The sequence below is a fragment of the Liolophura sinensis genome, chromosome 4, assembly GCF_032854445.1.
Source record: "Liolophura sinensis isolate JHLJ2023 chromosome 4, CUHK_Ljap_v2, whole genome shotgun sequence".
NCBI classification, from domain to species: domain Eukaryota; kingdom Metazoa; phylum Mollusca; class Polyplacophora; order Chitonida; family Chitonidae; genus Liolophura; species Liolophura sinensis.
The window spans coordinates 8055952-8073127 of record NC_088298.1 but is presented as its reverse complement, the minus strand read 5'-3'; the positions used below and the strand labels follow the sequence as shown (position 1 = coordinate 8073127).

The window sequence follows — 17176 nt, the reverse complement described above, 5'->3', positions numbered from 1 at the left end:
CAAACGGCCATCCAGCCTCTTCACTGTTTGGTGCACTTGTTCTGATATTCCATGCATTTTATTTCACCACCAATATATAGCAAAGTTTTACCCCAGCACGTGCTTACGGCCATATCACGTTGAAAACACCGGTTCTCGTCCGAACACTGAAGTTAAGCAACGTCGAGCCCGGTTAGTACTTGGATGGGTGACCGCCTGGGAACACCGGGTGCTGTAGGCTAACAACCTCTTTTTTTTTTTTTTTTTTTTCTATTTTTCTTCATTAATACAAAGATGTATGTACCCATGGTGGGTGGGTAAATGTGGATATGAGTTATCGCCCCTAGCGTGACTTGTATGGTCCATCTAAGCCAAGACAGACGTGGGATGGCAGGGAGTTTGTTGTCTTCGTTCAAACGGCCATCCAGCCTCTTCACTGTTTGGTGCACTTGTTCTGATATTCCATGCATTTTATTTCACCAGCAATATATAGCAAAGTTTTACCCCAGCACGTGCCTACGGAAATATCACGTTGAAAACACCGGTTCTCGTCCGAACACCGAAGTTAAGCAACGTCGAGCCCGGTTAGTACTTGGATGGGTGACCGCCTGGGAACACCGGGTGCTGTAGGCTAGCAACCTCTTTTGTTTTTTTTTTTTTTTCTATTTTTCTTCATTAATACAAAGATGTATGTACCCATGGTGGGTGGGGAAATGTGGATATGATTTATCGCCCCTAGCGTGACTTGTATGGTCCATCTAAGCCAAGACAGACGTGGGATGGCAGGGAGTTTGTTGTCTTCGTTCAAACGGCCATCCAGCCTCTTCACTGTTTGGTGCACTTGTTCTGATAATCCATGCATTTTATTTCACCACCAATATATAGCAAAGTTTTACCCCAGCACGTGCCTACGGCCATATCACGTTGAAAACACCGGTTCTCGTCCGAACACCGAGGTTAAGCAACGTCGAGCCCGGTTAGTACTTGGATGGGTGACCGCCTGGGAACACCGGGTGCTGTAGGCTAGCAACCTTTTTTTTTTTTTTTTTTTTTTTTTTCACTTTTTCTTCATTAATACAAAGATGTATATACCCATGGTGGGTGGGGAAATGTGGATATGAGTTATCGAACCTAGCGTGACTTGTATGGTCCATCTAAGCCAAGACAGACGTGGGATGGCAGGGAGTTTGTTGTCTTCGTTCAAACGGCCATCCAGCCTCTTCACTGTTTAGTGCACTTGTTCTGATATTCCATGCATTTTATTTCACCACCAATATATAGCAAAGTTTTACCCCAGCACGTGCCTACGGCCATATTACGTTGAAAACACCGGTTCTCGTCCGAACACCGAAGTTAAGCAACGTCGAGCCCGGTTAGTACTTGGATGGGTGACCGCCTGGGAACACCGGGTGCTGTAGGCTAGCAACATCTTTTTTTTTTTTTCTTTTTTTTCTATTTTTCTTCATTAATACAAAGATGTATGTACCCATGGTGGGTGGGGAAAATGTGGATATGAGTTATCGCCCCTAGCGTGACTTGTATGGTCCATCTAAGCCAAGACAGACGTGGGATGGCAGGGAGTTTGTTGTCTTCGTTCAAACGGCCATCCAGCCTCTTCACTGTTTGGTGCACTTGTTCTGATATTCCATGCATTTTATTTCACCACCAATATATAGCAAAGTTTTACCCCAGCACGTGCCTACGGCCATATCACGTTGAAAACACCGGTTCTCGTCCGAACACCGAGGTTAAGCAACGTCGAGCCCGGTTAGTACTTGGATGGGTGACCGCCTGGGAACACCGGGTGCTGTAGGCTAACAACCTCTTTTTTTTTTTTTTCTCTCTTTTTCTTCATTAATACCAAGATGTATATACCCATGGTGGGTGGTTAAATGTGGATATGAGTTATCGCCCCTAGCGTGACTTGAATGGTCCATCTAAGCCAAGACAGACGTGGGATGGCAGGCAGTTTGTTGTCTTCGTTCAAACGGCCATCCAGCCTCTTCACTGTTTGGTGCACTTGTTCTGATATTCCATGCATTTTACTTCACCACCAATATATAGCAAAGTTTTACCCCAGCACGTGCCTACGGCCATATCACGTTGAAAACACCGGTTCTCGTCCGAACACCGAAGTTAAGCAACGTCGAGCCCGGTTAGTACTTGGATGGGTGACCGCCTGGGAACACCGGGTGCTGTAGGCTAGCAACCTCTTTTTTTTTTTTTTTTTTTTTTTTTCACTTTTTCTTTATTAATACAAAGATGTATGTACCCATGGTGGGTGGGGAAATGTGGATATGAGTTATCGCCCCTAGCGTGACTTGTATGGTCCATCTAAGCCAAGACAGACGTGGGATGGCAGGGAGTTTGTTGTCTTCGTTCAAACGGTCATCCAGCCTCTTCACTGTTTGGTGCACTTGTTCTGATATTCCATGCATTTTATTTCACCACCAATATATAGCAAAGTTTTACCCCAGCACGTGCCTACGGCCATATCACGTTGAAAACACCGGTTCTCGTCCGAACACCGAGGTTAAGCAACGTCGAGCCTGGTTAGTACTTGGATGGGTGACCGCCTGGGAACACCGGGTGCTGTAGGCTAACAACCTCTTTTTTTTTCTTTTTTTCCCCTTTTCTTCATTAATACAAAGATGTATGTACCCATGGTGGGTGGGGAAATGTGGATATTAGTTATCGCCCCTAGTGTGACTTGTATGGTCCATCTAAGCCAAGACAGACGTGGGATGGCAGGGAGTTTGTTGTCTTCGTTCAAACGGCCATCCAGCCTCTTCACTGTTTGGTGCACTTGTTCTGATATTCCATGCATTTTATTTCACCACCAATATATAGCAAACTTTTTCCCCAGCACGTGCCTACGGCCATATCACGTTGAAAACACCGGTTCTCGTCCGAACACCGAGGTTAAGCAACGTCGAGCCCGGTTAGTACTTGGATGGGTGACCTCCTGGGAACACCGGGTGCTGTAGGCTAACCACCTTTTTTTTTTTCTTTTTTTCCCTTTTTCTTCATTAATACAAAGATGTATGTACCCATGGTGGGTGGGGAAATGTGGATATTAGTTATCGCCCCTAGCGTGACTTGTATGGTCCATCTAAGCCAAGACAGACGTGGGATGGCAGGGAGTTTGTTGTCTTCGTTCAAACGGCCATCCAGCCTCTTCACTGTTTGGTGCACTTATTCTGATATTCCATGCATTTTATTTCACCACCAATATATAGCAAAGTTTTACCCCAGCACGTGCCTACGGCCATATCACGTTGAAAACACCGGTTCTCGTCCGAACACCGAGGTTGAGCAACTTCGAGCCCGGTTAGTACTTGGATGGGTGACCGCCTGGGAACACCGGGTGCTGTAGGCTAGCAACCTCTTTTTTTTTTTTTTTTTTTTTTCACTTTTTCTTCATTAATACCAAGATGTATATACCCATGGTGGGTGGGGAAATGTGGATATGAGTTATCGAACCTAGCGTGACTTGTATGGTCCATCTAAGCCAAGACAGACGTGGGATGGCAGGGAGTTTGTTGTCTTCGTTCAAACGGCCATCCAGCCTCTTCACTGTTTGGTGCACTTGTTCTGATATTCCATGCATTTTATTTCACCACCAATATATAGCAAAGTTTTACCCCAGCACGTGCCTACGGCCATATCACGTTGAAAACACCGGTTCTCGTCCGAACACCGAAGTTAAGCAACGTCGAGCCCGGTTAGTACTTGGATGGGTGACCGCCTGGGAACACCGGGTGCTGTAGGCTAGCAACATCTTTTTTTTTTTTTCTTTTTTTTCTATTTTTCTTCATTAATACAAAGATGTATGTACCCATGGTGGGTGGGGAAATGTGGATATGAGTTATCGCCCCTAGCGTGACTTGTATGGTCCATCTAAGCCAAGACAGACGTGGGATGGCAGGGAGTTTGTTGTCTTCGTTCAAACGGCCATCCAGCCCCTTCACTGTTTGGTGCACTTGTTCTGATATTCCATGCATTTTATTTCACCACCAATATATAGCAAAGTTTTACCCCAGCACGTGCCTACGGCCATATCACGTTGAAAACACCGGTTCTCGTCCGAACACCCGAGGTTAAGCAACGTCGAGCCCGGTTAGTACTTGGATGGGTGACCGCCTGGGAACACCGGGTGCTGTAGGCTAACAACCTCTTTTTTTTTGTTTTTTTTCTCCTTTTCTTCATTAATACCAAGATGTATATACCCATGGTGGGTGGGGAAATGTGGATATGAGTTATCGCCCCTAGCGTGACTTGAATGGTCCATCTAAGCCAAGACAGACGTGGGATGGCAGGGAGTTTGTTGTCGTCGCTCAAACGGCCATCCAGCCTCTTCACTGTTTGGTGCACTTGTTCTGATATTCCATGCATTTTATTTCACCACCAATATATAGAAAAGTTTTACCCCAGCACGTGCCTACGGCCATATCACGTTGAAAACACCGGTTCTCGTCCGAACACCGAAGTTAAGCAACGTCGAGCCCGGTTAGTACTTGGATGGGTGACCGCCTGGGAACACCGGGTGCTGTAGGCTAACAACCTCTTTTTTTTTTTTTTTTTTTCTCTTTTTCTTCAATAATACAAAGATGATGTACCCATGGTGGGTGGGGAAATGTGGATATGATTTATCGCCCCTAGCGTGACTTGTATGGTCCATCTAAGCCAAGACAGACGTGGGATGGCAGGGAGTTTGTTGTCTTCGTTCAAACGGCCATCCAGCCTCTTCACTGTTTGGTGCACTTGTTCTGATAATCCATGCATTTTTTTTCACCACCAATATATAGCAAAGTTTTACCCCAGCACGTGCCTACGGCCATATCACGTTGAAAACACCGGTTCTCGTCCGAACACCGAGGTTAAGCAACGTCGAGCCCGGTTAGTACTTGGATGGGTGACCGCCTGGGAACACCGGGTGCTGTAGGCTAACAACCTCTTTTTTTTTTCTTTTTTTCCCTTTTTCTTCATTAATACAAAGATGTATGTACCCATGGTGGGTGGGGAAATGTGGATATGAGTTATCGCCCCTAGCGTGACTTGTATGGTCCATCTAAGCCAAGACAGATGTGGGATGGCAGGGAGTTTGTTGTCTTCGTTCAAACGGCCATCCAGCCTCTTCACTGTTTGGTGCACTTGTTCTGATATTCCATGCATTTTATTTCACCACCAATATATAGCAAAGTTTTACCCCAGCACGTGCCTACGGCCATATCACGTTGAAAACACCGGTTCTCGTCCGAACACCGAAGTTAAGCAACTTCGAGCCCGGTTAGTACTTGGATGGGTGACCGCCTGGGAACACCGGGTGCTGTAGGCTAGCAACCTTTTTTTTTTTTTTTTTTTTTTTCACTTTTTCTTCATTAGTACAAAGATGTATATACCCATGGTGGGTGGGGAAATGTAGATATGAGTTATCGAACCTAGCGTGACTTGTATGGTCCATCTAAGCCAAGACAGACGTGGGATGGCAGGGAGTTTGTTGTCTTCGTTCAAACGGCCATCCAGCCTTCTCACTGTTTGGTGCACTTGTTCTGATATTCCATGCATTTTATTTCACCACCAATATATAGCAAAGTTTTACCCCAGCACGTGCCTACGGCCATATCACGTTGAAAACACCGGTTCTCGTCCGAACACCGAAGTTAAGCAAAGTCGAGCCCGGTTAGTACTTGGATGGGTGACCGCCTGGGAACACCGGGTGCTGTAGGCTAGCAACATCTTTTTTTTTTTTTTTTTTTTTTCTATTTTTCTTCATTAATACAAAGATGTATGTACCCATGGTGGGTGGGGAAATGTGGATATGAGTTATCGCCCCTAGCGTGACTTGTATGGTCCATCTAAGCCAAGACAGACGTGGGATGGCAGGGAGTTTGTTGTCTTCGTTCAAACGGCCATCCAGCCTCTTCACTGTTTGGTGCACTTGTTCTGATATTCCATGCATTTTATTTCACCACCAATATATAGCAAAGTTTTACCCCAGCACGTGCCTACGGCCATATCACGTTGAAAACACCGGTTCTCGTCCGAACACCGAGGTTAAGCAACATCGAGCCCGGTTAGTACTTGGATGGGTGACCGCCTGGGGACACCGGGTGCTGTAGGTTAACAACCTCTTTTTTTTTTTTTTTTTTCTCTTTTTCTTCATTAATACCAAGATGTATATACCCATGGTGGGTGGTTAAATGTGGATATGAGTTATCGCCCCCTAGCGTGACTTGAATGGTCCATCTAAGCCAAGACAGACGTGGGATGGCAGGGAGTTTGTTGTCTTCGTTCAAACGGCCATCCAGCCTCTTCACTGTTTGGTGCACTTGTTCTGATATTCCATGCATTTTATTTCACCACCAATATATAGCAAAGTTTTACCCCAGCACGTGCCTACGGCCATATCACGTTGAAAAACACCGGTTCTCGTCCGAACACCGAGGTTAAGCAACGTCGAGCCCGGTTAGTACTTGGATGGGTGACCGCCTGGGAACACCGGGTGCTGTAGGCTAACAACCTCTTTTTTTTTTTTTTTTTGTCTTTTTCTTCATTAATACCAAGATGTATATACCCATGGTGGGTGTTTAAATGTGGATATGAGTTATCGCCCCTAGCGTGACTTGAATGGTCCATCTAAGCCAAGACAGACGTGGGATGGCAGGCAGTTTGTTGTCTTCGTTCAAACGGCCATCCAGCCTCTTCACTGTTTGGTGCACTTGTTCTGATATTCCATGCATTTTATTTCACCACCAATATATAGCAAAGTTTTACCCCAGCACGTGCCTACGGAAATATCACGTTGAAAACACCGGTTCTCGTCCGAACACCAAGGTTAAGCAACGTCGAGCCCGGTTAGTACTTGGATGGGTGACCGCCTGGGAACACCGGGTGCTGTAGGCTAACAACCTCTTTTTTTTTTTTTTTTTTTTTTCACTTTTTCTTGATTAATACCAAGATGTATATACCCATGGTGGGTGGGGAAATGTGGATATGAGTTATCGCCCCTAGCGTGACTTGTATGGTCCATCTAAGCCAAGACAGACGTGGGATGGCAGGGAGTTTGTTGTCTTCGTTCAAACGGCCATCCAGCCTCTTCACTGTTTGGTGCACTTGTTCTGATATTCCATGCATTTTATTTCACCACCAATATATAGCAAAGTTTTAACCCAGCACCTGCCTACGGCCATATCACGTTGAAAACACCGGTTCTCGTCCGAACACTGAGGTTAAGCAACGTCGAGCCCGGTTAGTACTTGGATGGGTGACTACCTGGGAACACCGGGTGCTATAGGCTAACAACCTTTTTTTTTTTTTTTTCTCTCTCTTTTTCTTCATTAATACAAAGATGTATGTACCCATGGTGGGTGGGGAAATGTGGATATGAGTTATCGCCCCTAGAGTGACTTGTATGGTCCATCTAAGCCAAGACAGACGTGGGATGGCAGGGAGTTTGTTGTCGTCGTTCAAACGGCCATCCAGCCTCTTCACTGTTTGGTGCACTTATTCTGATATTCCATGCATTTTATTTCACCACCAATATATAGAAAAGTTTTACCCCAGCACGTGCCTACGGCCATATCACGTTGAAAACACCGGTTCTCGTCCGAACACCGAAGTTAAGCAACGTCGAGCCCGGTTAGTACTTGGATGGGTGACCGCCTGGGAACACCGGGTGCTGTAGGCTAACAACCTCTTTTTTTTTTTTTTTTTTTTTCTATTTTTCTTCATTAATACAAAGATGCATGTACCCATGGTGGGTGGGGAAATGTGGATATGATTTATCGCCCCTAGCGTGACTTGTATGGTCCATCTAAGCCAAGACAGACGTGGGATGGCAGGGAGTTTGTTGTCGTTGTTCAAACGGCCATCCAGCCTCTTCACTGTTTGGTGCACTTGTTCTGATATTCCATGCATTTTATTTCACCACCAATATATAGCAAAGTTTTACCCCAGCACGTGCCTACGGCCATATCACGTTGAAAACACCGGTTCTCGTCCGAACACCGAAGTTAAGCAACGTCGAGCCCGGTTAGTACTTGGATGGGTGACCGGCTGGGAACACCGGGTGCTGTAGGCTAGCAACCTCTTTTTTTTTTTTTTTTTTTTCTATTTTTCTTCATTAATACAAAGATGTATGTACCCATGGTGGGTGGGTAAATGTGGATATGAGTTATCGCCCCTAGCGTGACTTGTATGGTCCATCTAAGCCAAGACAGACGTGGGATGGCAGGGAGTTTGTTGTCTTCGTTCAAACGGCCATCCAGCCTCTTCACTGTTTGGTGCACTTGTTCTGATATTCCATGCATTTTATTTCACCAGCAATATATAGCAAAGTTTTACCCCAGCACGTGCCTACGGAAATATCGCGTTGAAAACACCGGTTCTCGTCCGAACACCGAAGTTAAGCAACGTCGAGCCCGGTTAGTACTTGGATGGGTGACCGCCTGGGAACACCGGGTGCTGTAGGCTAGCAACCTCTTTTGTCTTTTTTTTTTTCTCTTTTTCTTCATTAATACAAAGATGTATGTACCCATGGTGGGTGGGGAAATGTGGATATGATTTATCGCCCCTAGCGTGACTTGTATGGTCCATCTAAGCCAAGACAGACGTGGGATGGCAGGGAGTTTGTTGTCTTCGTTCAAACGGCCATCCAGCCTCTTCACTGTTTGGTGCACTTGTTCTGATAATCCATGCATTTTATTTCACCACCAATATATAGCAAAGTTTTACCCCAGCACGTGCCTACGGCCATATCACGTTAAAAACACCGGTTCTCGTCCGAACACCGAAGTTAAGCAACATCGAGCCCGGTTAGTACTTGGATGGGTGACCGCCTGGGAACACCGGGTGCTGTAGGCTAGCAACTTTTTTTTTTTTTTTTTTTTTTTTTCACTTTTTCTTCATTAATACAAAGATGTATATACCCATGGTGGGTGGGGAAATGTGGATATGAGTTATCGAACCTAGCGTGACTTGTATGGTCCATCTAAGCCAAGACAGACGTGGGATGGCAGGCAGTTTGTTGTCTTCGTTCAAACGGCCATCCAGCCTCTTCACTGTTTGGTGCACTTGTTCTGATATTCCATGCATTTTATTTCACCACCAATATATAGCAAAGTTTTACCCCAGCACGTGCCTACGGCCATATTACGTTGAAAACACCGGTTCTCGTCCGAACACCGAAGTTAAGCAACGTCGAGCCCGGTTAGTACTTGGATGGGTGACCGCCTGGGAACACCGGGTGCTGTAGGCTAGCAACATCTTTTTTTTTTTTTCTTTTTTTTCTATTTTTCTTCATTAATACAAAGATGTATGTACCCATGGTGGGTGGAGAAATGTGGATATGAGTTATCGCCCCTAGCGTGACTTGTATGGTCCATCTAAGCCAAGACAGACGTGGGATGGCAGGGAGTTTGTTGTCTTCGTTCAAACGGCCATCCAGCCTCTTCACTGTTTGGTGCACTTGTTCTGATATTCCATGCATTTTATTTCACCACCAATATATAGCAAAGTTTTACCCCAGCACGTGCCTACGGCCATATCACGTTGAAAACACCGGTTCTCGTCCGAACACCGAAGTTAAGCAACGTCGAGCCCGGTTAGTACTTGGATGGGTGACCGCCTGGGAACACCGGGTGCTGTAGGCTAGCAATCTCTCTTTATTTTTTTTTTTTCTATTTTTCTTCATTAATACAAAGATGTATGTACCCTTGGTGGGTGGGGAAATGTGGATATGAGTTATCGCCCTAGCGTGACTTGTATGGTCCATCTAAGCCAAGACAGACGTGGGATGGCAGGGAGTTTGTTGTCTTCGTTCAAACGGCATCCAGCCTCTTCACTGTTTGGTGCACTTGTTCTGATATTCCATGCATTTTATTTCACCACCAATATATAGCAAAGTTTTACCCCAGCACGTGCCTACGGCCATATCACGTTGAAAACACCGGTTCTCGTCCGAACACCAAGGTTAAAGGTTAAGCAACGTCGAGCCCCGGTTAGTACTTGGATGGGTGACCGCCTGGGAACACCGGGGTACTGTAGGCTAGCAACCTCTTTTTTTTTTTTTTTTTTTTTCACTTTTTCTTCATTAATACCAAGATGTATATACCCATGGTGGGTGGGGAAATGTGGATATGAGTTATCGCCCCTAGCGTGACTTGTATGGTCCATCTAAGCCAAGACAGACGTGGGATGGCAGGGAGTTTGTTGTCTTCGTTCAAACGGCCATCCAGCCTCTTCACTGTTTGGTGCACTTGTTCTGATATTCCATGCATTTTATTTCACCACCAATATATAGCAAAGTTTTACCCCAGCACGTGCCTACGGAAATATCACGTTGAAAACACCGGTTTTCGTCCGAACACCAAGGTTAAGCAACGTCGAGCCCGGTTAGTACTTGGATGGGTGACCGCCTGGGAACACCGGGTACTGTAGGCTAGCAACCTCTTTTTTTTTTTTTTTTTTCACTTTTCTCATTAATACCAAGATGTATATACCCATGGTGGGTGGGGAAATGTGGATATGAGTTATCGCCCCTAGTGTGACTTGTATGGTCCATCTAAGCCAAGACAGACGTGGGATGGCAGGGAGTTTGTTGTCTTCGTTCAATGGCCATCCAGCCTCTTCACTGTTTGGTGCACTTGTTCTGATATTCCATGCATTTTATTTCACCACCAATATATAGCAAAGTTTTACCCCAGCACGTGCCTACGGCCATATCACGTTGAAAACACCGGTTCTCGTCCGAACACCGAAGTTAAGCAACGTCGAGCCCGGTTAGTACTTGGATGGGTGACCGCCTGGAAACACGGTGCTGTAGGCTTGCAATCTCTTTTTATTTTTTTTTTTTCTATTTTTCTTCATTAATACAAAGATGTATGTACCATTGGTGGGTGGGGAAATGTGGATATGAGTTATCGCCCCTAGCGTGACTTGTATGGTCCATCTAAGCCAAGACAGACGTGGGATGGCAGGGAGTTTGTTGTCTTCGTTCAAACGGCCATCCAGCCTCTTCACTGTTTGGTGCACTTGTTCTGAATATTCCATGCATTTTATTTCACACCAATATATAGCAAAGTTTTACCCCAGCACTTGCCTACGGCCATATCACGTTGAAAACACCGGTTCTCGTCCGAACACCGAAGTTAAGCAACGTCGAGCCCGGTTAGTACTTGGATGGGTGACCGCCTGGGAACACCGGGTGCTGTAGGCTAACAACCTCTTTTTTTTTTTTTTTTTTTTTCTATTTTTCTTCATTAATACAAAGATGTATGTACCATTGGTGGGTGGGGAAATGTGGATTATGAGTTATCGCCCCTAGCGTGACTTGTATGGTCCATCTAAGCCACGACAGACGTGGGATGGCTGGGAGTTTGTTGTCTTCGTTTCAAACGGCCATCCAGCCTCTTCACTGTTTGGTGCACTTGTTCTGATATTCCATGCATTTTATTTCACCAGCAATATATAGCAAGTTTTACCCCAGCACGTGCCTACGGCCATATCACGTTGAAACACCGGTTCTCGTCCGAACACCGAAGTTAAGCAACGTCGAGCCCGGTTAGTACTTGGATGGGTGACCGCCTGGGAACACCGGGTGCTGTAGGCTAGCATCCTCTTTTTTTTTTTTTTTTTCTCTTTTTCTTCATTAATACAAAGATGTATGTACCCATGGTGGGTGGGGAAATGTGGATATGATTTATCGCCCCTAGTGTGACTTGTATGGCCCATCTAAGCCAAGACAGACGTGGGATGGCAGGGAGTTTGTTTGTCTTCGTTCAAACGGCCATCCAGCCTCTTCACTGTTTGGTGCACTTGTTCTGATATTCCATGCATTTAATTTCACCACCAATATATAGCAAAGTTTTACCCCAGCACGTGCCTACGGCCATATCACGTTGAAAACACCGGTTCTCGTCCGAACACCGAAGTTAAGCAACGTCGAGCCCGGTTAGTACTTGGATGGGTGACCGCCTGGGAACACCGGCTGCTGTAGGCTAGCAACCTCTTTTTTTTTTTTTTTTTTTTTTTTCACTTTTTCTTTATTAATACAAAGATGTATGTACCCATGGTGGGTGGGAAATGTGGATATGAGTTATCGCCCCTAGCGTGACTTGTATGGTCCATCTAAGCCAAGACAGACGTGGGATGGCAGGGAGTTTGTTGTCTTCGTTCAAACGGTCATCCAGCCTCTTCACTGTTTGTGCACTTGTTCTGATATTCCATGCATTTTATTTCACCACCAATATATAGCAAAGTTTTACCCCAGCACGTGCCCTACGGCTATATCACGTTGAAAACACCGGTTCTCGTCCGAACACCGAGGTTAAGCAACGTCGAGCCCGGTTAGTACTTGGATGGGTGACCGCCTGGGAACACCGGGTGCTGTAGGCTGACAACCTCTTTGTTTTTCTTTTTTTCCCTTTTTCTTCATTAATACAAAGATGTATGTACCCATGGTGGGTGGGGAAATGTGGATATTAGTTATCGCCCCTAGCGTGACTTGTATGGTCCATATAAGCCAAGACAGACGTGGGATGGCAGGCAGTTTGTTGTCTTCGTTCAAACGGCCATCCAGCCTCTTCACTGTTTGGTGCACTTGTTCTGATATTCCATGCATTTTATTTCACCACCAATATATAGCAAACTTTTACCCCAGCACGTGCCTACGGCCATATCACGTTGAAAACACCGGTTCTCGTCCGAACACCGAAGTTAAGCAACGTCGAGCCCGGTTAGTACTTGGATGGGTGACCGCCTGGGAACACCGGGTGCTGTAGGCTAGCAACATCTTTTTTTTTTTTTCTTTTTTTTCTATTTTTCTTCATTAATACAAAGATGTATGTACCCATGGTGGGTGGGGAAATGTGGATATGAGTTATCGCCCCAAGCGTGACTTGTATGGTCCATCTAAGCCAAGACAGACGTGGGATGGCAGGGAGTCTGTTGTCTTCGTTCAAACGGCCATCCAGCCTCTTCACTGTTTGGTGCACTTGTTCTGATATTCCATGCATTTTATTTCACCACCAATATATAGCAAAGTTTTACCCCAGCACGTGCCTACGGCCATATCACGTTGAAAACACCGGTTCTCGTCCGAACACCGAGGTTAAGCAACGTCGAGCCCGGTTAGTACTTGGATGGGTGACCGCCTGGGAACACCGGGTGCTGTAGGCTAACAACCTCTTTTTTTTTTTTTTTTTCTATTTTTCTTCATTAATACCAAGATGTATATACCCATGGTGGGTGGGGAAATGTGGATATGAGTTATCGCCCCTAGCGTGACTTGAATGGTCCATCTAAGCCAAGACAGACGTGGGATGGCAGGGAGTTTGTTGTCTTCGTTCAAACGGCCATCCAGCCTCTTCACTGTTTGGTGCACTTGTTCTGATATTCCATGCATATTATTTCACCACCAATATATAGCAAAGTTTTACCCCAGCACGTGCCTACGGCCATATCACGTTGAAAACACCGGTTCTCGTCCGAACACCGAGGTTAAGCAACGTCGAGCCCGGTTAGTACTTGGATGGGTGACCGCCTGGGAACACCGGGTGCTGTAGGCTAACAACCTCTTCTTTTTTTTTTTTCTCTCTTTTTCTTCATTAATACCAAGATGTATATACCCATGGTGGGTGGTTAAATGTGGATATGAGTTATCGCCCCTAGCGTGACTTGAATGGTCCATCTAAGCCAAGACAGACGTGGGATGGCAGGCAGTTTGTTGTCTTCGTTCAAACGGCCATCCAGCCTCTTCACTGTTTGGTGCACTTGTTCTGATATTCCATGCATTTTATTTCACCACCAATATATAGCAAAGTTTTAACCCAGCACCTGCCTACGGCCATATCACGTTGAAAACACCGGTTCTCGTCCGAACATCGAAGTTAAGCAACGTCGAGCCCGGTTAGTACTTGGATGGGTGACCGCCTGGGAACACCGGGTGCTGTAGGCTAGCAACCTCTTTTTATTTTTTTTTTTTTTCTATTTTTCTTCATTAATACAAAGATGTATGTACCCATGGTGGGTGGGGAAATGTGGATAAGAGTTATCGCCCCTAGCGTGACTTGTATGGTCCATCTAAGCCAAGACAGACGTGGGATGGCAGGGAGTTTGTTGTCTTCGTTTAAACGGCCATCCAGCCTCTTCACTGTTTGGTGCACTTGTTCTGATATTCCATGCATTTTATTTCACCACCAATATATAGCAAAGTTTTACCCCAGCACGTGCCTACGGCCATATCACGTTGAAAACACCGGTTCTCGTCCGAACACCGAGGTTAAACAACGTCGAGCCCGGTTAGTACTTGGATGGGTGACCGCCTGGGAACACCGGGTGCTGTAGGCTAACAACCTCTTTTTTTTTTTGTTTTTTTTCTCTTTTTCTTCATTAATACAAAGATGTATGTTCCCATGGTGGGTGGGGAAATCTGGATATGAGTTATCGCCCCTAGCGTGACTTGTATGGTCCATCTAAGCCAAGACAGACGTGGGATGGCAGGGAGTTTGTTGTCTTCGTTCAAACGGCCATCCAGCCTTTTCACTGTTTGGTGCACTTGTTCTGATATTCCATGCATTTTATTTTACCACCAATATATAGCAAAGTTTTACCCCAGCACGTGCCTACGGCCATATCACGTTTAAAACACCGGTTCTCGTCCGAACACCGAAGTTAAGCAACGTCGAGCCCGGTTAGTACTTGGATGGGTGACCGCCTGGGAACACCGGGTGCTGTAGGCTAGCAACCTCTTTTTTTTTTTTTTTTTTTTTCATTTTTTCTTGATTAATACCAAGATGTATATACCCATGGTGGGTGGGGAAATGTGGATATGAGTTATCGCCCCTAGCGTGACTTGTATGGTCCATCTAAGCCAAGACAGACGTGGGATGGCAGGGAGTTTGTTGTCTTCGTTCAAACGGCCATCCAGCCTCTTCACTGTTTGGTGCACTTGTTCTGATATTCCATGCATTTTATTTCACCACCAATATATAGCAAAGTTTTACCCCAGCACGTGCCTACGGCCATATCACGTTGAAAACACCGGTTCTTGTCCGAACACCGAAGTTAAGCAACGTCGAGCCCGGTTAGTACTTGGATGGGTGACCGCCTGGGAACACCGGGTGCTGTAGGCTACCAAGCTCTTTTTTTTTTCACTTTTTCTTCATTAATACAAAGATGTATATACCCATGGTGGGTGGGGAAATGTGGATATGAGTTATCGCCCCTAGCGTGACTTGTATGGTCCATCTAAGCCAAGACAGACGTGGGATGGCAGGGAGTTTGTTGTCTTCGTTCAAACGGCCATCCAGCCTCTTCACTGTTTGGTGCACTTGTTCTGATATTCCATGCATTTTATTTCACCACCAATATATAGCAAAGTTTTACCCCAGCACGTGCCTACGGCCATATCACGTTGAAAACACCGGTTCTCGTCCGAACACCGAAGTTAAGCAACGTCGAGCCCGGTTAGTACTTGGATGGGTGACCGCCTCGGAACACCGGGTGCTGTAGGCTACCAAGCTCTTTTTTTTTTCACTTTTTCTTCATTAATACAAAGATGTATGTACCCATGGTGGGTGGGGAAATGTGGATATGAGTTATCGCCCCTAGCGTGACTTGTATGGTCCATCTAAGCCAAGACAGACGTGGGATGGCAGGGAGTTTGTTGTCTTCGTTCAAACGGCCATCCAGCCTCTTCACTGTTTGGTGCACTTGTTCTGATATTCCATGCATTTTATTTCACCACCAATATATAGCAAAGTTTTACCCCAGCACGTGCCTACGGCCATATCACGTTGAAAACACCGGTTCTCGTCCGAACACCGAAGTTAAGCAACGTCGTGCCCGGTTAGTACTTGGATGGGTGACCGCCCTGGGAACACCGGGTGCTGTAGGCTAACAACCTCTTTTTTTTTTTTTCTCTTTTTCTTCATTAATACAAAGATGTATGTACCCATGGTGGGTGGGGAAATGTGGATATGAGTTATCGCCCCTAGCGTGACTTGTATGGTCCATCTAAGCCAAGACAGATGTGGGATGGCAGGGAGTTTGTTGTCTTCGTTCAAACGGCCATCCAGCCTCTTCACTGTTTGGTGCACTTGTTCTGATATTCCATGCATTTCATTTCACCACCAATATATAGCAAAGTTTTACCCCAGCACCTTCCTACGGCCATATCACGTTGAAAACACCGGTTCTCGTCCGAACACCGAAGTTAAACAACGTCAAGCCCGGTTAGTACTTGGATGGGTGACCGCCTGGGAACACCGGGTGCTGTAGGCTAGCAACCTCTTTTTTTTTTTTTTTTTTTTTTTTTTCACTTTTTCTTCATTAATACCAAGATGTATATACCCATGGTGGGTGGGGAAATGTGGATATGAGTTATCGCCCCTAGCGTGACTTGTATGGTCCATCTAAGCCAAGACAGACGTGGGATGGCAGGGAGTTTGTTGTCTTCGTTCAAACGGCCATCCAGCCTCTTCACTGTTTGGTGCACTTGTTCTGATATTCCATGCATTTTATTTCACCACCAATATATAGCAAAGTTTTACCCCAGCACGTGCCTACGGCCATATCACGTTGAAAACACCGGTTCTCGTCCGAACACCGAGGTTGAGCAACGTCGAGCCCGGTTAGTACTTGGATGGGTGACCGCCTGGGAACACCGGGTGCTGTAGGCTAACAACCTCTTTTTTTTCTCTCTCTGTTTCTTCATATATACAAAGATGTATGTACCCATGGTGGGTGGGGAAATGTGGATATGAGTTATCGCCCCTAGCGTGACTTGTATGGTCCATCTAAGCCAAGACAGACGTGGGATGGCAGGGAGTTTGTTGTCTTCGTTCAAACGGCCATCCAGCCTCTTCACTGTTTGGTGCACTTGTTCTGATATTCCATGCATTTTATTTCACCACCAATATATAGCAAAGTTTTACCCCAGCACGTGCCTACGGCCATATCACGTTGAAAACACCGGTTCTCGTCCGAACACCGAAGTTAAGCAACGTCGAGCCCGGTTAGTACTTGGATGGGTGACCGCCTGGGAACACCGGGTGCTGTAGGCTACCAAGCTCTTTTTTTTTTCACTTTTTCTTCATTAATACAAAGATGTATGTACCCATGGTGGGTGGGGAAATGTGGATATGAGTTATCGCCCCTAGCGTGACTTGTATGGTCCATCTAAGCCAAGACAGAC

The 17176-nt window shown here is 45.8% G+C and overlaps 1 protein-coding gene, 43 non-coding genes and 1 pseudogene across 45 annotated transcripts in view; 44 read left to right on the top strand and 1 right to left on the bottom strand.

The window, feature by feature from the left end:
• Positions 1–17176, bottom strand: part of LOC135464328 (serine-rich adhesin for platelets-like) — a 375213-nt gene that overhangs the window by 172782 nt on the left and 185255 nt on the right. The gene's annotated exons all lie outside the window — the stretch shown is intronic.
• Positions 102–220, top strand: LOC135465138 (5S ribosomal RNA). Its single transcript, XR_010443843.1, has one exon. It is a non-coding gene; the product is annotated as a 5S ribosomal RNA (ribosomal RNA).
• Positions 494–612, top strand: LOC135465190 (5S ribosomal RNA). Its single transcript, XR_010443891.1, has one exon. It is a non-coding gene; the product is annotated as a 5S ribosomal RNA (ribosomal RNA).
• Positions 886–1004, top strand: LOC135465099 (5S ribosomal RNA). Its single transcript, XR_010443807.1, has one exon. It is a non-coding gene; the product is annotated as a 5S ribosomal RNA (ribosomal RNA).
• On the top strand, positions 1282–1400 carry LOC135465029 (5S ribosomal RNA). Its single transcript, XR_010443741.1, has one exon. It is a non-coding gene; the product is annotated as a 5S ribosomal RNA (ribosomal RNA).
• Positions 1677–1795, top strand: LOC135465098 (5S ribosomal RNA). The gene has a single exon (XR_010443806.1). It is a non-coding gene; the product is annotated as a 5S ribosomal RNA (ribosomal RNA).
• LOC135464989 (5S ribosomal RNA) lies at positions 2065–2183 on the top strand. The gene has a single exon (XR_010443703.1). It is a non-coding gene; the product is annotated as a 5S ribosomal RNA (ribosomal RNA).
• LOC135465040 (5S ribosomal RNA) lies at positions 2462–2580 on the top strand. The gene has a single exon (XR_010443751.1). It is a non-coding gene; the product is annotated as a 5S ribosomal RNA (ribosomal RNA).
• On the top strand, positions 2851–2969 carry LOC135465041 (5S ribosomal RNA). The gene has a single exon (XR_010443752.1). It is a non-coding gene; the product is annotated as a 5S ribosomal RNA (ribosomal RNA).
• Positions 3240–3358, top strand: LOC135465294 (5S ribosomal RNA). The gene has a single exon (XR_010443988.1). It is a non-coding gene; the product is annotated as a 5S ribosomal RNA (ribosomal RNA).
• Positions 3634–3752, top strand: LOC135464987 (5S ribosomal RNA). The gene has a single exon (XR_010443702.1). It is a non-coding gene; the product is annotated as a 5S ribosomal RNA (ribosomal RNA).
• On the top strand, positions 4028–4147 carry LOC135465248 (5S ribosomal RNA). Its single transcript, XR_010443945.1, has one exon. It is a non-coding gene; the product is annotated as a 5S ribosomal RNA (ribosomal RNA).
• LOC135464986 (5S ribosomal RNA) lies at positions 4419–4537 on the top strand. The gene has a single exon (XR_010443701.1). It is a non-coding gene; the product is annotated as a 5S ribosomal RNA (ribosomal RNA).
• On the top strand, positions 4809–4927 carry LOC135465097 (5S ribosomal RNA). Its single transcript, XR_010443805.1, has one exon. It is a non-coding gene; the product is annotated as a 5S ribosomal RNA (ribosomal RNA).
• On the top strand, positions 5199–5317 carry LOC135465141 (5S ribosomal RNA). The gene has a single exon (XR_010443846.1). It is a non-coding gene; the product is annotated as a 5S ribosomal RNA (ribosomal RNA).
• LOC135465070 (5S ribosomal RNA) lies at positions 5592–5710 on the top strand. The gene has a single exon (XR_010443779.1). It is a non-coding gene; the product is annotated as a 5S ribosomal RNA (ribosomal RNA).
• On the top strand, positions 5986–6104 carry LOC135465308 (5S ribosomal RNA). Its single transcript, XR_010444001.1, has one exon. It is a non-coding gene; the product is annotated as a 5S ribosomal RNA (ribosomal RNA).
• LOC135465209 (5S ribosomal RNA) lies at positions 6377–6496 on the top strand. Its single transcript, XR_010443909.1, has one exon. It is a non-coding gene; the product is annotated as a 5S ribosomal RNA (ribosomal RNA).
• Positions 6767–6885, top strand: LOC135465301 (5S ribosomal RNA). The gene has a single exon (XR_010443995.1). It is a non-coding gene; the product is annotated as a 5S ribosomal RNA (ribosomal RNA).
• Positions 7161–7279, top strand: LOC135465290 (5S ribosomal RNA). The gene has a single exon (XR_010443985.1). It is a non-coding gene; the product is annotated as a 5S ribosomal RNA (ribosomal RNA).
• Positions 7551–7669, top strand: LOC135464985 (5S ribosomal RNA). The gene has a single exon (XR_010443700.1). It is a non-coding gene; the product is annotated as a 5S ribosomal RNA (ribosomal RNA).
• LOC135465030 (5S ribosomal RNA) lies at positions 7944–8062 on the top strand. The gene has a single exon (XR_010443742.1). It is a non-coding gene; the product is annotated as a 5S ribosomal RNA (ribosomal RNA).
• Positions 8336–8454, top strand: LOC135465192 (5S ribosomal RNA). The gene has a single exon (XR_010443893.1). It is a non-coding gene; the product is annotated as a 5S ribosomal RNA (ribosomal RNA).
• On the top strand, positions 8726–8844 carry LOC135465200 (5S ribosomal RNA). The gene has a single exon (XR_010443900.1). It is a non-coding gene; the product is annotated as a 5S ribosomal RNA (ribosomal RNA).
• LOC135465028 (5S ribosomal RNA) lies at positions 9120–9238 on the top strand. Its single transcript, XR_010443740.1, has one exon. It is a non-coding gene; the product is annotated as a 5S ribosomal RNA (ribosomal RNA).
• On the top strand, positions 9514–9632 carry LOC135464984 (5S ribosomal RNA). The gene has a single exon (XR_010443699.1). It is a non-coding gene; the product is annotated as a 5S ribosomal RNA (ribosomal RNA).
• LOC135465330 (uncharacterized) lies at positions 9902–10029 on the top strand (annotated as a pseudogene).
• Positions 10304–10422, top strand: LOC135465314 (5S ribosomal RNA). Its single transcript, XR_010444006.1, has one exon. It is a non-coding gene; the product is annotated as a 5S ribosomal RNA (ribosomal RNA).
• LOC135465282 (5S ribosomal RNA) lies at positions 10691–10807 on the top strand. The gene has a single exon (XR_010443977.1). It is a non-coding gene; the product is annotated as a 5S ribosomal RNA (ribosomal RNA).
• LOC135465353 (5S ribosomal RNA) lies at positions 11079–11197 on the top strand. The gene has a single exon (XR_010444039.1). It is a non-coding gene; the product is annotated as a 5S ribosomal RNA (ribosomal RNA).
• LOC135465178 (5S ribosomal RNA) lies at positions 11473–11590 on the top strand. Its single transcript, XR_010443880.1, has one exon. It is a non-coding gene; the product is annotated as a 5S ribosomal RNA (ribosomal RNA).
• On the top strand, positions 11862–11980 carry LOC135465172 (5S ribosomal RNA). Its single transcript, XR_010443874.1, has one exon. It is a non-coding gene; the product is annotated as a 5S ribosomal RNA (ribosomal RNA).
• On the top strand, positions 12257–12375 carry LOC135465235 (5S ribosomal RNA). The gene has a single exon (XR_010443933.1). It is a non-coding gene; the product is annotated as a 5S ribosomal RNA (ribosomal RNA).
• Positions 12646–12764, top strand: LOC135465352 (5S ribosomal RNA). The gene has a single exon (XR_010444038.1). It is a non-coding gene; the product is annotated as a 5S ribosomal RNA (ribosomal RNA).
• Positions 13040–13158, top strand: LOC135465096 (5S ribosomal RNA). The gene has a single exon (XR_010443804.1). It is a non-coding gene; the product is annotated as a 5S ribosomal RNA (ribosomal RNA).
• LOC135465094 (5S ribosomal RNA) lies at positions 13429–13547 on the top strand. The gene has a single exon (XR_010443802.1). It is a non-coding gene; the product is annotated as a 5S ribosomal RNA (ribosomal RNA).
• On the top strand, positions 13818–13936 carry LOC135465066 (5S ribosomal RNA). The gene has a single exon (XR_010443776.1). It is a non-coding gene; the product is annotated as a 5S ribosomal RNA (ribosomal RNA).
• LOC135465160 (5S ribosomal RNA) lies at positions 14210–14328 on the top strand. Its single transcript, XR_010443863.1, has one exon. It is a non-coding gene; the product is annotated as a 5S ribosomal RNA (ribosomal RNA).
• On the top strand, positions 14602–14720 carry LOC135465014 (5S ribosomal RNA). The gene has a single exon (XR_010443727.1). It is a non-coding gene; the product is annotated as a 5S ribosomal RNA (ribosomal RNA).
• LOC135465123 (5S ribosomal RNA) lies at positions 14995–15113 on the top strand. The gene has a single exon (XR_010443829.1). It is a non-coding gene; the product is annotated as a 5S ribosomal RNA (ribosomal RNA).
• LOC135465047 (5S ribosomal RNA) lies at positions 15377–15495 on the top strand. Its single transcript, XR_010443758.1, has one exon. It is a non-coding gene; the product is annotated as a 5S ribosomal RNA (ribosomal RNA).
• Positions 15759–15878, top strand: LOC135465232 (5S ribosomal RNA). The gene has a single exon (XR_010443930.1). It is a non-coding gene; the product is annotated as a 5S ribosomal RNA (ribosomal RNA).
• LOC135465222 (5S ribosomal RNA) lies at positions 16145–16263 on the top strand. The gene has a single exon (XR_010443921.1). It is a non-coding gene; the product is annotated as a 5S ribosomal RNA (ribosomal RNA).
• LOC135465214 (5S ribosomal RNA) lies at positions 16543–16661 on the top strand. The gene has a single exon (XR_010443913.1). It is a non-coding gene; the product is annotated as a 5S ribosomal RNA (ribosomal RNA).
• On the top strand, positions 16927–17045 carry LOC135465351 (5S ribosomal RNA). The gene has a single exon (XR_010444037.1). It is a non-coding gene; the product is annotated as a 5S ribosomal RNA (ribosomal RNA).